The following is a 14482-nucleotide window of genomic DNA, read 5'->3' as shown; positions in this document are numbered from 1 at the left end:
AAACTACACAAAATCCAAGGTTAACACACTCAATAGTCTTGCCAATGAAACTTGCAAACAGAATAATCCATCTCAGTCCCAATGTCCCAAAAATCTGAACACTTCCTGCACCATCTCTCAAACCACTCATTTATCCTGCCTGTTCTTTCATGTCTACTCTGACTAACAGAGTAACCTGAAGTTGTTGTCCAAACAAAATCTGAACACATCATCAAGAACAGCAGCTATAAGCACAACTTCTCTCCATCATGTATAGATAATCATTGAGCTATTAACAAAAGACATTAAACAAAGAAAAGTTTACAATAATATCCTGAGGCTGTCAATCTACTCTGCATTTGTGTTAACAAACTCACTCACAACTGAAAAAAAACAGAAATGTGGAGGGACGCATCATGGTCCCAAAATAAAGTCGCCCCACCTGCCTCCTCCTGGCCCATCTTGTTCCAAACCTATCCTATTCATAACACTTACCCAAATGTCTTTTAAATGTTACAATGATACCCAACTGACACATACACACTACGTGAGCTAATTTTACATCTGCACATGTACCATCAATTCCTATTCCATTTCTGTACTTGATATATTTCACAAAAGCCTGTGTTCAAATATTAACAAACACCTCCCTTCTATCCCCACACTGCTAGTCAAAACACAGACTTGTCTGATTGTGAAACTAGGTGGATTCACACACTACTTAGAATAATCCGGATTTAGGTTGAATAAGCTGCTTGCTAAGGTGGTGTTATGTTCAGTTGCTCAAACAATAAAATGAATCTATTTTTAAAAAAGCAAGTCCAAACATCCAGATACTATCCTTTGCTCAGGCCCACATCACAAGCAAAGTCATCTCACAGGAAATAAAACCGACGGAATTCAAGATAGAATGCAGCAAAGCCTATTTTTAAAAAACTGGTTGCAGGAAAAGCGATATTAAAGAAAATAAATTTATGAAAGAGAAACAATTAAGCAGGTCCACATATGCCTACGGTTGTTTGTAATATCCTCCTCTCAAATGGTTTGGCAGCAGAATGATCGATGAGGGCCGGGGTAGATGTTGTTGATATGGACATGAGCAAGATCATCAGACACATATTCCCCTCCCCTCCCTTGTCTGCCTTCTGCAGGGACCGTTCCCTCTAGGACACCCTGGTCGACACTTCCTTCACCCCCAACGCCTCCCCACAGCCCTACGGCACCTTCCCCTGTAACCAGCGAAGGTGCAACACCTGCCCATTTACCTCCCTCCTCCCCAGTATCCAAGGGCCCAAACATACCTTCCAGGTGAAGCAACACTTCACCTGCACTTCCCAGAATCTAGTCTACTGCATTCACTGCTCACAATCCTCTACATTGGGGAAACAAAGTGTAGACTTGGCGACCGCTTCACAGAACATCTGCGTTCTGCTTGCAAAAAAGACCCTGAACTACCTGTTACCCGCCACTTTAATGGACCACCCTGTTCCCCGGCCAACACCTCTATCTCTGGTTTGCTTACAGTGTTCCAGAGAAGCCTAACGCAAGCTGGAGGAACAACACCTCATTTTCCGCTTGGGACCATACAGCCCTCCGGACTCAATATTGAGTTGAATAATTTTAGGGCCTACACCCTCCCATGTCCCATGCCCCTACACCACATACCAAGCCTTGTTACCACATAGCCTGCTATTATATACCCTCTGTTAGTCACTAACAGTCCCCATTAACAACTATTCACCCTCCCAGCCTGATCGTTAGCAACTCCTTTGTCTGTCCAACTGTCTCTCTCTCTCTTTGGGCCCTATCCTATCATTTACTCCCGACCCCACCCACCTCCCTATTTTCTGCATATAAACTGACATTTTCCCAGCCACCATCAGTTCTGAGGAGGGGTCACTGGACCAGAAACATTAACTCTGTTTTCTCCTTCACTGATGCTGCCAGACCTGCTGACCTTTTCCAGCAACTTTGTTTTTGAAAAGAAATTAAATCCTTTTCTAGGTTTTCAATCAGGGATTTCTCCTTTGCTAGGAAGGGCTCAATGGGCTGTGTGGTTGAACTCTGTTCCATGCTTGTAACGCACTAACTTCACTCACTGCTCTACGCTGCAGAGTTCAGACTGATTCTATAAAGCTTCAAAAAGGAGGTGAATATCCCTCTGCTGCCTTACATCACACGTGTTTTTCAAATATCATAAAGAACTTGGAGTATTGCTGAAAAGAAGATAATTTTATTTGGAAGATTTTCACCAATCAGAACAATTCACAAGAATACCAATAAACAAAAAAGATGATCAACATTTGTTTTCCTGTATGAGAGGAATGTACTGATTGGTTTACAAGGGGATTCTGTTTGAAATCCTGACAGTTAACAGTCGCTCAACATTAACTGCTGCATTCTCCACGTTAATAGCTTTTCTAAATCAGTATCCACTTACCAATGAATTACCACTCTCCTTGCGTGTAGGAGGGAATGAACAGATATTCTTGTGGATGGTCCTGATGAAAGCAAGACAAAAAGGTTTGACAAAGTGTTTTTTTTTCAGCAATACTGTGCCATCGCAATCAGATTGGGGTGTTTGTCGGGGTGGAGGGGCAAGGGTCACACCATGTAGAGATTGGGCAGGCACCAGAGATTTTCCTAAAATGGCCAGTGGGCCAGCAGCTCAGGCACAGGACGTGACCTCCTGTCAAATTTGTTGAATTTCTGATAAAACTGTGCAAATACAGCTGTGATGCAAGGAGTGGAGAACTCTCCCAACAGAGGGAATAGGTTGGATCTGTAGCCGAACATGAATGAGCAGCCCCAAGGCGTACCTGGAATGCTGGTCTCCTCAGATAACCGACAACACCAGCTCCTACATTTGGCAAAATGGCTACCAGCTAACTGTGTTTGGGTAGCACTCCTTTCCATCCTCATTCATTTCAACCACTCCCCTTGCTGCCTCCAGAAAATGCTCCACGGTGGTTGGTGAACCAGCCTCTGGTGCGGAATTTCACACCTGCCTGTCTCAGCCTCTAACTCCTCCCAGTGTTGAGCAGTGAACAGCTATTCACCTGTGTAAGACAGCATCACAACCAACTCCCCATCTACCCTGATTGGGAAGTTTCCACCAGGAGTCACTGGTGTAGCACAAACTATTCTGAATTTCTCCGCTCCATTGCTCAGGAACACTGAGGGCAATTGTAGAACCTCTATCGCTAGGCTTTGAGCAGATTAACTTTGAGGCTTTCATGAAGAATGTCAGGAATGTCCACTCTGTATCTCAAATCCAAAGTGCAGTTATTAAAGACTTGCGAGATAAAACAGTGGCGCCTGATTCAATAAAGCCATTATTTGTCTGTATCACAAACCAAACAAAGATCAGTTAACTGATGCTGGGTAAGTATTAGACCATGAAGATCATTCCTCACAAGTTACAGGGCATTAACCTCCATATGTTAATGACTCAGGCGGCAGGAATTCAATGAAATCAGAAGCATTAGGTATCTGACAGACCTTTGTGCTTTAGATCGGAATTTATACTGATACTGAAATCTTTATCTACAGAAATCTCCTGCCACACACTTTCTACCAACTACTGGCAACTGGAATTGAAAAGAGTCGGATTTGTAGCTGTAATGTTTTATCAGAAATAAACCACCAATGTGAGGATTTCGGTCTTTTTCAAAAAGAAGTGTTTGAGGAGGAAAAGAATAAAAGGTTTTCATGATAGGGTTGGATGACAGAGTGGGAGAAGGCTCATAAACCTTTTGGGCTGATCAACAGATTCTGTCTGCGTAATTCCTTTTAAATAAATGAAATTTACGGGGAATCCAAAAAATTATCAGATTTTCCCAAGACCCATGCTGAAGAAACAATGGGCGCTGTCGCTAAAAAAAATTCCAATCTTACTGCATTAGGCTGTGGATGTTGTTGGAGAGTTAGCCGACCTGAATCCCATCAACATATCCTCAGCGGGGTGCACAGACCCCACAGTTGGCACTGTGATGGCAAAGTGGACACAAATTGCTTACATGTTACTCTTGGGGGCAAAAAACTCTTGTCTTCTCATTCTCTGAAGCATCTAAATGTGATGATTATAATTAGCTAAAAGGAAATGCTTCCAGGATGAAAAGCCAACACACAATCAATCAATCAACCATTTTCCAAAAAGAACTGTGGATGCTGTAAATCAGAAACAAAACCAGAAGTTGCTGGAAAAGCTCAGCTAGTCTGGCAGCATCAGTGGAGAGAAATCAGAGAGATAACACTTTGGGTCCAGTGACCCTTGCCCAGAGTCATTGGGCCCCGAAACGTTACTGCTGTTTTCTCTCCACTGATGCTGCCAGACTAGCTGAGATTTTCCAGAATTTGTTTTAAATTTGTGACACAATCATTTTCATTAAACTTTCTGATGCATTCATTCAGAGTGAACACCAAGTCTTCCTGAAGGAGTACAAGTCACCTTTAATAGAAAACAAAGTGCAGTGCGGATAAGCATCATTGATCCTACAAGGATAGGAAAAGTGCATATATGTAAGTAAACGGATGTACTTACTGTACCTGGATGTACCCAGTATGCACTACAGACAGACCCTGGCTGGAAGTACATGTTGTTCCTCACTGCCAAAGATGCTCAGTCACCGAGATGTGCACATGCAGCAAGGGATAACATTAGCCCATGTACAGTTCCCTCTACCTTCAACACATGCTGCAAACTCAAAAAAGGAAAGACCCTGGCATCAGTCCAGTTAATCACTTACACAAAACAAAATAAAACAAAGAACTGCACATGCTGGAAATCAGAAACAAACAGAGAAATTGCTGGAGAAATTCAGCAGATCTGGCAGTATCTGTGGAGAGAAAGCAAACTGAATTTTTTTTTGTGGTCCAGTGACCCTTCTGCAGAACCCTTCTCAAAAAAGTAAAAGAAAAGTTAACTCTTCGTGTATAAAATGGAGTTACCCTTCTCTGCATCTCACTCAAAATGCAACTGAAAACAGTGATAAAATAGAATAAATTTGAGGACCAACTTTCTGCACAAGCTACTAGACTACCAATTTAATAAATGCAGCACAGGATGTTCTATTAAGCCAGAGAGAAGTCCTAAATGCACTCCCTGATCTGCGTTGAATGAGCTATGACCTACAATGAGATGGGTAAGGAGGAGAAAGGAAGAGGTTGGTATGCCATTTCGATGGAGGTAAAGCAAAATTAACAAGGCTTCCCACACTGAATTCCAATGGTCTCTCCTGAAACATACACATGGATTGCCAGCATTTGGTAGCAAATAGTCAAATAACACGCTGAGGATTTCTTTTCAAACTTGTACAAGATGAACAGCGACATGGAGAAGTTAGTGAACATTGCCATTCTTGCGCTCCAACAGCAGTTTTCACGCCTCATGGAACTGATGACATCCCTTATGTTGCCCTCAATAACTCAGGATATTCCTTTTGCAATGCCATGGTTGTCATGAGCACACCTACATCATTCAGGTAAGTACAGTACAATAATTTCAACTGCTCACTTTGACAAGGGCTCAAGAGATGCAATGGTAGTATCCACACAGCTGGACCAGGAGGCCTGCTGGGTTCAAGTCCCAGAGTTGTGTAATGACATCGGTCAATAGATTAATTGGGAAATATCTGCACACCTTAGCTATTTTTCATAAGTCCTCGTGAAGGAACATGTTCCTACTCCTTTCCAAGTCAGTGTGATGAATCTGGTTTTTATTAAAGCTACAAGTGCTCTAGGAAATGGCCCTCTTCATCAAGATGAATCCATACTTTCAAGGAGCAAACAGCTGGCCAAGATAAATGAAGGAAGTCAAGCAAAAAGTTTCAGCAGCCCTCCGATGAAACACATCTCAATCTGTTTGAAATTGAGCATATGAACGGTCTGTTTTCAAGCATAATTACTGACAGGGAACACAAATTCAAGGCAGTTTGACATAATTATATTTTATGCACAAACAGATGGTCATTAGAATCTTTGCTAGCCCATTTTGTATCACTTCCTTCTTTCAAATAATGCCAAAAACGTTCTCTCAAAACAATTATTTCATCAAACATTTAAATTTAAGAAGACCAGATAACACTCCAGGTTATGGATCAATTTCATATGGCTTCAGAAAATGTTTTAACTCTGTCATCTCAAGAGCTGATCTCATCACCAAAGAAGTCAGCAGAAATCATGGGTCAGATTTTCACAAAGACTCCAAATCCAGGCAGCCCAGCCCATAGCTGATAGATCCTGTTTTTGCCAAGTCAGGGGAACAGGGTTTATGACATGATTCCCACATATTTCTTTATAATAAATATTTTAGAACTGTATTTAATCTCAACGTGACTCTGAGGGTGTGGTGGATACTAGTCGAGTCAGTTTAGGGAGCAAAGGGCAAAGGATGCTGTGGCAAGAGGCTGTGGTTTGACATAGGAGCGAAAAGAGGCCAATGGGGAATGGGTCATGGGTTGACATACATTGGCACAAAGTTGGTGAAGGGCTCTAAAGGGGCTATGGGAATGGGTGGTGAGTTTGAAGGGGCAAACAGCCTTAGAAACCAGGAAGTAACAACTAGAATGCAGTTGCAAAGTACGCAGGTGGACTTCCAAACAGCTTCCCTCAATGCTGGGCAGCCTCTATGGCTGCCTAAAGACATTTAGCCCAATTCCATCTTTCATCAACATAATGAAGTCAAAATCGCACAGTTCAGGGCCCCCATTTCTGAACCCCATTTGAGGCTGACAATGGGTTCCTGAGACTGGCACAAAAATCCCCACCCAAGAGATTTTACTGAAAAACCTAAACAAGTTACAACATCAGTTCATAAGAAGGGTCACTGGACCCAAAATATTAACTCTGATTCCTCTCCACAGACGCTGCCAGACCTGCTGATTTCTTCAGCATTTTCTGTCTTTGCTTCAGATTTCCAGCATCTGCAGTTCTCTGTTTTTTGCGGTACAATGTCTCATACCATGTCAAATACAAGCAAAACAAGCAACATGAATGAAATTCCAACGCAGGAGACTTCCAAGTTAAAATCCCCTCTTACAAAACTATTTTGATCAGAGGAAACAGGTCCCAAATGCACACTAAAAAAAATAAGCTATTCTTTGGAGACTATTAACTACAAAAGATATTTTACATTCTCATAATGATAGCCTAATAATTTTGATGAATATGAGACAATCACCTGAAATGGTCAGTGAAATTTAAGGGGTTCCAGCTTAATGAATTGGTCTATTACAATGTCCTTACAGAGGAAGGTGGCCATTTGCTTGCTACACCATACGTCTTCTATCCAACCACCATCCAGTTGTCCGTTGGAGTACAATCTGCCTGGAAATTCATTCCAACATATTGATCACTCGAAAATAACATATTCTGCAAGGTGCTGAAACAAGATGGAGTCATTACTGAAATGTTTGCAGGGCGCTGGGGAAACAGCAGGTTGTGGGTTGAATTAGAGAGCTGTGTGGTCCCTTTCTGTGCTTTAAAATTTTGTGATGCTATTTTTGTCTTCTTTACAAAATGTAAGGTGTTTAGACTGCTACTTTGCCAAACTGAGAAGTATATGTTTCTCCTACTAAGCTGCAGTTTTACAGCACCATCTCTTCTCACTTGACTCTCCCTTCTGTTTCTGAATAACTAGGAATGGACTTGGTGCTCCAAGTGCAGAGTCTGGCTAGGGTGTGAAACAGTTAGGTGAGGATTTTCTCCAGCTGGTAGCTTGCTCCCCGGGTTATATTGTTTAACATTCTTTTGCCTTGTTGATTACGGCAGTATATTGGCTGTGCACATGCAGCCCACTTAGACCTCTTTCAGGGCACTACTTAGCTGGGTCAGCATTAGGCATGACGTAAGTGCTACCGTATTAACTAAATGGTTTGACTAACTGCATGGGGTAGTTCATTTAAATCAATAACACCTTATAACGACTGAAGCAGACGAGACAGCAGAACAAAGATTGCTACACATGTGGTTTGAAGACTAACTAGCAGACAGAGTCTCAACGTTGCATATGCACTAATCCCAACACTTAACAATAATCTCTCTTAAAGGCAAGGTACATCTGCAATGTGTGCATCACCAAGTTTTCTCCCTTCCCGCACACAACGGTGTTGCTTTAAATTTCTTTCGGGACTGTTTCCACTGCCGTCCAGGTTTGGTCGCCAAAAAATACCCAACTTGCATCATCTTACAATCAAAGTAATTGATACAACAAGAAATGATGTGGATTTCTACAGCATTAAGCGAGAGAGACGTATTTGATAAAAGACACTGGCAATCTCTGAATATTCTAGTGAACGACGATGTTATTCTAGTTTTAAGCTGATAAAACATAATCAAGGATAGGCACTATGAATTCAATTTATTTTTAATTTTTATGATCTAGATGACAGCAGAAAATTAATAAAAATGAATTAATTTGTCCTATATTTTGGATCACTGTAAAAATAGTCTCATATCTATCTCCCCAAGTCTTTACCATTTTGAACAGTATGAAATCACTCTGTCTTCTCTTTAATTCTGATGTAAAGAGCTCCAATTTTCTCAGGTTTTTCTTCGCTGCTCCATTTTTCTTCTTCAGGGAGAGCCCCAAGGAAGGCGCTCTGTGAAATTTCGGAACGTGACAGAGGCTCTAAGCCGCACAAAACTCCATCGGATCCTGCTCTCTCCACTACCTCCAAGTTTCAGCATTTTGTTTCATTCACCATGTGCGGAGTCGGGGGCTGCTGCTTCTGCAACATTATTTCAGGCCAAAGTGAAACAGCTCCCTGTACCCTTCTCCCAGACCACCCACCAGCACCCTCAACCCCTCAAGAGAATTTGAGAATTTTCAAGTTCTTGCAAAGTCTCACACTCCAGTCACCAGCCACCAGCCTCGGTGGCCCTGATCAGGAGGCCCTGTATCATCTGGGGGTTTCTTTTTAACATCCGGCAAAGGTGAGGAAGGTTCAGCTGGAGTAAGAGACTGACAGACAGCTGTTGACCCTCACAGGTCGGGAAGGGATAAGGGCAATGGTATCATGTTTGCTCATCTCAGCAATGGCAGGAGCAGGAGCACTCTTCCTATCCCCAGAGGCTCCCCTCCCCAATTCGGAAGGGGGCTGACGATGAGGGGAATTGCAAAAAGGTTCCCACACCTGATCATATGGAGGAGATGAACAGGGTCAGCTGTACTCCCACCTCCACATTTTAAATCTCCTGTTGCTTGCAAATTGCTTTCACTGACACTGTGATCACCCACCAGCGACGACAATCTTAGGTTCATCTGAAGGTGGATCACATTGGCAGAGGTCAAATGAAAGTCCAAGGTTGGGACAGTGTCTGCAGGCAAACCCTGAAGACAGGATGGTGCAATTCCTCCCATGTCCATTTTAAGGTGCCTTGGAGACTTGGGAGTGAATTAATCACATGAGTTCAAGGTGGTATCCAAGCAAGTTAAAGCTCAGAGATTAGCTGGCAGCCTAACCACTCTACAGCTTGTACTCATGTGTATTATAGAATTACACACAGCACACAATCTGCACACGTTTTAAAACAGCATATCTTAATACAATGTATGGTCTGAAAAGGAAAATACCAGCCTAATCTGAAAAATCCAGAAACAATACAGATATAAGTTTCTAAAAGTTTAGCAAAATGCGAGAAACCTTTCAGTAAACATAAATCACATGAAATATTCATATGGTGTACTTTTCAATCCTGATAAATACACACAAAGAGATTCTCCCTTTCCCATTAAATTGCTTAAAGTTTTAACACCAGCCGAGGTGGTGTTCTGTTTGTAGAAATCCTGCTTTGCTATTTAAAGCCCTTGAAAAACTTATAGGAAATCACAACATTTAGAAGGCATCGGGATAGGTGTGAGAGGGGGTGAGAGGAATATGGATTAAATGCTGGCAAATGGGACTACGGGAGGTCTGGTGGAAATATTACACTGAAGGGTCTCTTTCTGTACTGTACATCTCTATGTCTGGAACATCTTAAGACATCAAAGTACAGACACAGCCACTTGTTGGAATGTGGGAAGAGCAGCATCGAATTTGATCATCACAAGATTCCACAAGCAAAGTTTTAACAACCCGATAATTGGGATTTTTTTTTAAATGGTATTGCATGAGGAATAAATATTGGGCAGGAACTCATTGAAAATTTCACTGACCCTTTTTGAAACAGTACAATGAGATCTTTAACATCCAACTGACAGTGCAGAGGTGCTCTTGTTTTAACATCCCCTCAAAAGATGATCTTCTGACAGAGCGGCACCCCCTCGGCACAGATCCTCCGACTGCACGGCGCCCCCTCGGCACTGACCCTCCAACAGCGCGGCGCCCCTCGGCACAGACCCTCCGACAGAGCGGCACCCCCTCGGCACAGACCCTCCGACTGCACGGCGCCCCCTCGGCACAGACCCTGCGACAGCGCGGCGCCTCTCGGCACAGACCCTGCGACAGCGCGGCGCTCCCTTGGCACAGACCCTGCGACAGCACGGCGCTCCCTCGGCACAGACCCTCCGACAGCACGGCGCTCCCTCGGCACTGACCCTCCGACAGCATGGCGCCCCCTCGGCACTGACCCTCCGACAGCGCGGCGCCCCTCGGCACAGACCCTCCGAAAACGCGGCGCCTCTCGGCACAGATCCTCCGACAGCGCGGCGCTCCCTCGGCACTGACCCTCCGACAGCGTGGCGCCCCTTCGGCAGACTCTCCGACAGCGCGGCGCTCCCTCGGCACTGACCCTCCGACAGTGCGGCCCTCCGTCGGCACTGACCCTCTGACAGTGCAGCACCCCCTCGGCACAGACCCTCTGACAGTGCGGTGCTCCCTCGGCACCGACCCTCAGACAGGGAGGCACTCCACTGGCACTGCACTGAAGTATTAACCTGGAATTTTATGCTTAAGTAAATCAGATACAAGAATGCAGTGGGATCTTTGACATCCGCTTGAGAGGGCCAGATGGTGCCTGGGCTCAAAGTCCTGTTTGAAGGTTGGCATCTCCAACAGCCCAGTGCGTTGTCTGTACTATACCATCTTGGGAGATTCAGCCTGGATTCGGGGCTCATGCCTCTGGGAGCTCAGGTGATGCCTACTAAGCCACAGTTGACCCTGTAGCAATGGTGTGAGAAACTGAAGCCACTATGTGCTTAAAGCAACACAGTGTAAGTCTGGTGACGGTGATAAATGTATTTTTCTGATGACTCCCTGCCCCCATCCATAAACCCAACGACCAGCAGTGCAGTCAGCTGAAGCAGTGAGGGATAACTCGAGTATGGAAAGCTCATAACCTGCTCATTTAATCTGCTCAGAGGAAGACAGCTGTCTGCTCTAATTAAACTGATCACACAAGGGAATGCATTTGTCTCTTGCCCTACATCACCACAAGCACTTATTTCTTTGGCACAGCTGCCTAGCAGTTTGTAGGCACACAGGGAGAAATAAACCTTGTCCAAATCAAAACAACTATTTTGAAAGGAAGTAGAACATTTTTGGAAAGGTCGCATGCAGCTTTAGACATAACACAACCACACTGATGAAAGCTCCCGGAAAATGCAGGTAAATCAACTGGTTGAACAACACTTTGAGACATGTCTCCTTTTATATTGTGTATTCTTCACTTTCCCCACATTCCCAGCTGTGGGAATCGTGGTACCTGCAGTACAAACACAAAGAAGCTTTCCTTGCACCGTGTGTTAAATGGGGTTCTGACCCCTCCTATCCGTCACCACCACCCCCCCCGCCACTCCACCCCAACTCCCCCTGGTCAAAAAAACCCAGGTTTGTGGATGGTACAACACCAACTCTGCTGAAAGTTGGTGATACTGGTATATCTTCTTCATTACTCTTTCATGGGATGTGGGCGTCACTGGCAAGGCCAGGATTTGTTGCCCACCTCCAATTACCCTTGAGCTGAGTGGCTACAAGGCCATTCCAGGTGGTAGTTCAGAGTCAACCATGTAGCTATTTGACTGGAGTCACATGTGGGTCAAACCAGGAAAGGACTGCAGTCCATGAAGGACATTGTTGTAAAAAATCCATCTGGCTCACTGATCAATGATTGTTCTCATGGTGACCATTTCTGAGATACATTTCATTGTGTAGTTTTTATGAACTGAGTGTAAAACTGCCCCTGTGCCATGGTGGGCATTGAACCCATGTCCTCCAAAGCAATAGAACGCCACTATGCCAGTGTCCCCCCACATCCCTAACCTCTTGTATGAACAAGGTACACAAATCTTGTAGATCTGCCACAACGGCACTTCAGCAGTTAGGTCAAACATTGCAGTGTTTCACTTTACATGTTTAAAGATTGCTTTTGTCATTGTAAAAAAAATCTAAATAGTTTCAGGTCCAGATGCGAGTTGCATCGTTCAAATCAGAGCTGAGCCCAGTCTTCAAGTCCAAAGGCTGTGGTCAACGCTTGGTGCATTAGCAAGTTGGAGATCAGAGGACATCTGGTACCACCCCACCCCGAGTCTATTGCTTTTGACTTAGCCACAAATAAATGAGAAAGCTGTTTCCATTTCAGGTGACTGCACCCCATCCTCTCCCCCTCCACATTGCATCGCCTCGCCCCCCCCCCCCGCCCCCGCCCCCACCGGCTTTGTACAATTACCAACAGTAGCTGAGATCCACAGCCCAATGTTATCCTTCCTGCAGAAAACACAGTAACCCTAACAGTTGACTGAGCCACTGATCATTGATACTAAAGAGTGCCATTTTGAGAACAACCCACTATCATACAGTCTGCCACACACTACAGCAGCATTTCTACATTTCCCAATCTCAGCAACATTTTCAGAAGGAGTTTTCAAGCAGAATCACTTTAAAGGAACAATATAAACAGATCAGGGCACAAGTCAATGTAAACCGTTATGTTGCACGTCTGCTGACACCAAGTATCACAGAGCCTTTTTTTTGGGAGGGTGTGGAAGTGTGGTAATATCACCGGACTCATTATCCAGAGATGCAGATTAATCTCACAAATATACAGTACAGACGCTGCCCTTCAGCTCACCGATAAAGAAACAAATCTAAATCTGCACCCATGATAACAAAGTGTGGAGCTGGATGAACACAGCAGGCCAAGCAGCATCTTAGGAGCACAAAAGCTGACATTTTGGGCCTAGACCCTTCATCAGAAAAGCTTTTCTGATGGAGAGTCTAGGTCCGAAGCATCAGCTTTTGTGCTTCTCTGATGCTGACTGGCCTGCTGTGTTCATCCAGCTCCATACTTTGTTATCTCGGATTCTCCAGCATCTGCAGTTCCCATTACCTCTAAATCTACACCCATGCCTACTTTCCAGCACTTGGCTCGTAGCCTTGAATGCTCCAGGAATAAGAGTTCACGTCTGGCTAGGGCAGATGGTGGAATTCAACAAAAAGCTGGCAGAGAGGTGTCAATTCTCATAAATACCCATCTGGTCCATTACTGTCCCTCAGAGAAGTAAACATGCCATCCTAATCTGTTCTGGCCAATGTGTTACTCCAGGCTCACAGTACAGTGGGATGTTCTGGGCTGCCTTAGCAGGCCACTCAGGTTCCAGCACGTTTAGAGACGGACAGTAAATGATGCCCAGCAGTGTCGGGTAAACCCAGCCAGTGATGCCCATAACCCAGGAATGAACCCCAAAAAACAGCAATAAATAATGTGTATCTCCTTTAATGTAGCACTAATAGAAAGTCAATTTTTCCAGTTTGATCTAGGAACAGGCTAATGGTCACTGTCAGTTCAGACATACTTGTGGTTTCTGCAGGGCAATCTGTAGAAATTGGGATTTTGAACGGCACAAACAACGTGACTGACGCAAACAGAGATAAGTGAGATTCGACTATCAAAGTGTGGCCACATGGAACTGGGTGAATAGCTGCACCCAAGATTTTTTGGTTAAGGATCCCTGGTTACCGGAGAGGTAAAATGTGGAACGGGAGGCTGGGACCCTGTCCAATCATTTAATGCACTTAGTGAACTGCAGGTAGAGAGATGTGGAAGAAGGAGTGAGCAGGAGGTGCGCAGTAATGATGAGAAGTTTAGGATACTTGTCCTCCTTATTTTCTTCATTAATTCTACATTTTAGTTCCAGCAGAATGCTGCCTTTTGTTTTGGGGTGTCACTCACAGGTAGATGCCGTCATAGGTCACATATCCTGCCAGCCACAAGTAAAAATAAATAACTTCAAACGAAAAATGGGGGCAAACAAATGCCTCGCCTTCCATATTAAAATGACTGAAGTGGCCAGAGGAAACCGCAGGAAATAATGAATTAGGCGTAATCCCGAAATGGTGTTATCAGTGGCTCAGTTTCACTTGTATTGTTTGTCTGTCACTCTCCAGCCATGTCACTCCGTCCAAGTCCAGACACATTTCCTGATGATCTGCGAGCTATGCAGGTGGATTCAACACTTCAATATATTTTGAAAGCCTGAATGATTCCAAAAATTGACAAAAAACACACAGACTCACAGACGCAACATTGCATCAAATGTCCAAAGAATAATGACTGGGGTGAAGTT

General features: G+C 44.1%; 1 protein-coding gene across 8 annotated transcripts in view; it reads right to left on the bottom strand.

Moving 5' to 3' along the window:
* Positions 1-14482, bottom strand: part of zgc:172136 (uncharacterized protein LOC566376 homolog) — a 114462-nt gene that overhangs the window by 55721 nt on the left and 44259 nt on the right. For 2 of the 8 annotated variants that reach the window (XM_059648734.1, XM_059648735.1), the window contains one exon: positions 2420-2480. The exons of 5 other annotated variants lie outside the window; for them this stretch is intronic. The gene's annotated coding sequence lies outside the window, so the exon portion shown is untranslated. Of the gene's footprint in view, positions 1-2419; positions 2481-4522; positions 4676-14482 lie in introns of all 8 variants that reach the window. One more of the 8 variants, XM_048536597.1, reaches the window with a different exon arrangement.

The sequence above is a fragment of the Stegostoma tigrinum genome, chromosome 9, assembly GCF_030684315.1.
Source record: "Stegostoma tigrinum isolate sSteTig4 chromosome 9, sSteTig4.hap1, whole genome shotgun sequence".
Classification (NCBI taxonomy): Eukaryota; Metazoa; Chordata; class Chondrichthyes; order Orectolobiformes; family Stegostomatidae; genus Stegostoma; species Stegostoma tigrinum.
Note: the sequence above shows the minus strand (reverse complement) of the source record. Positions and strands in the feature narration are given on the sequence as shown.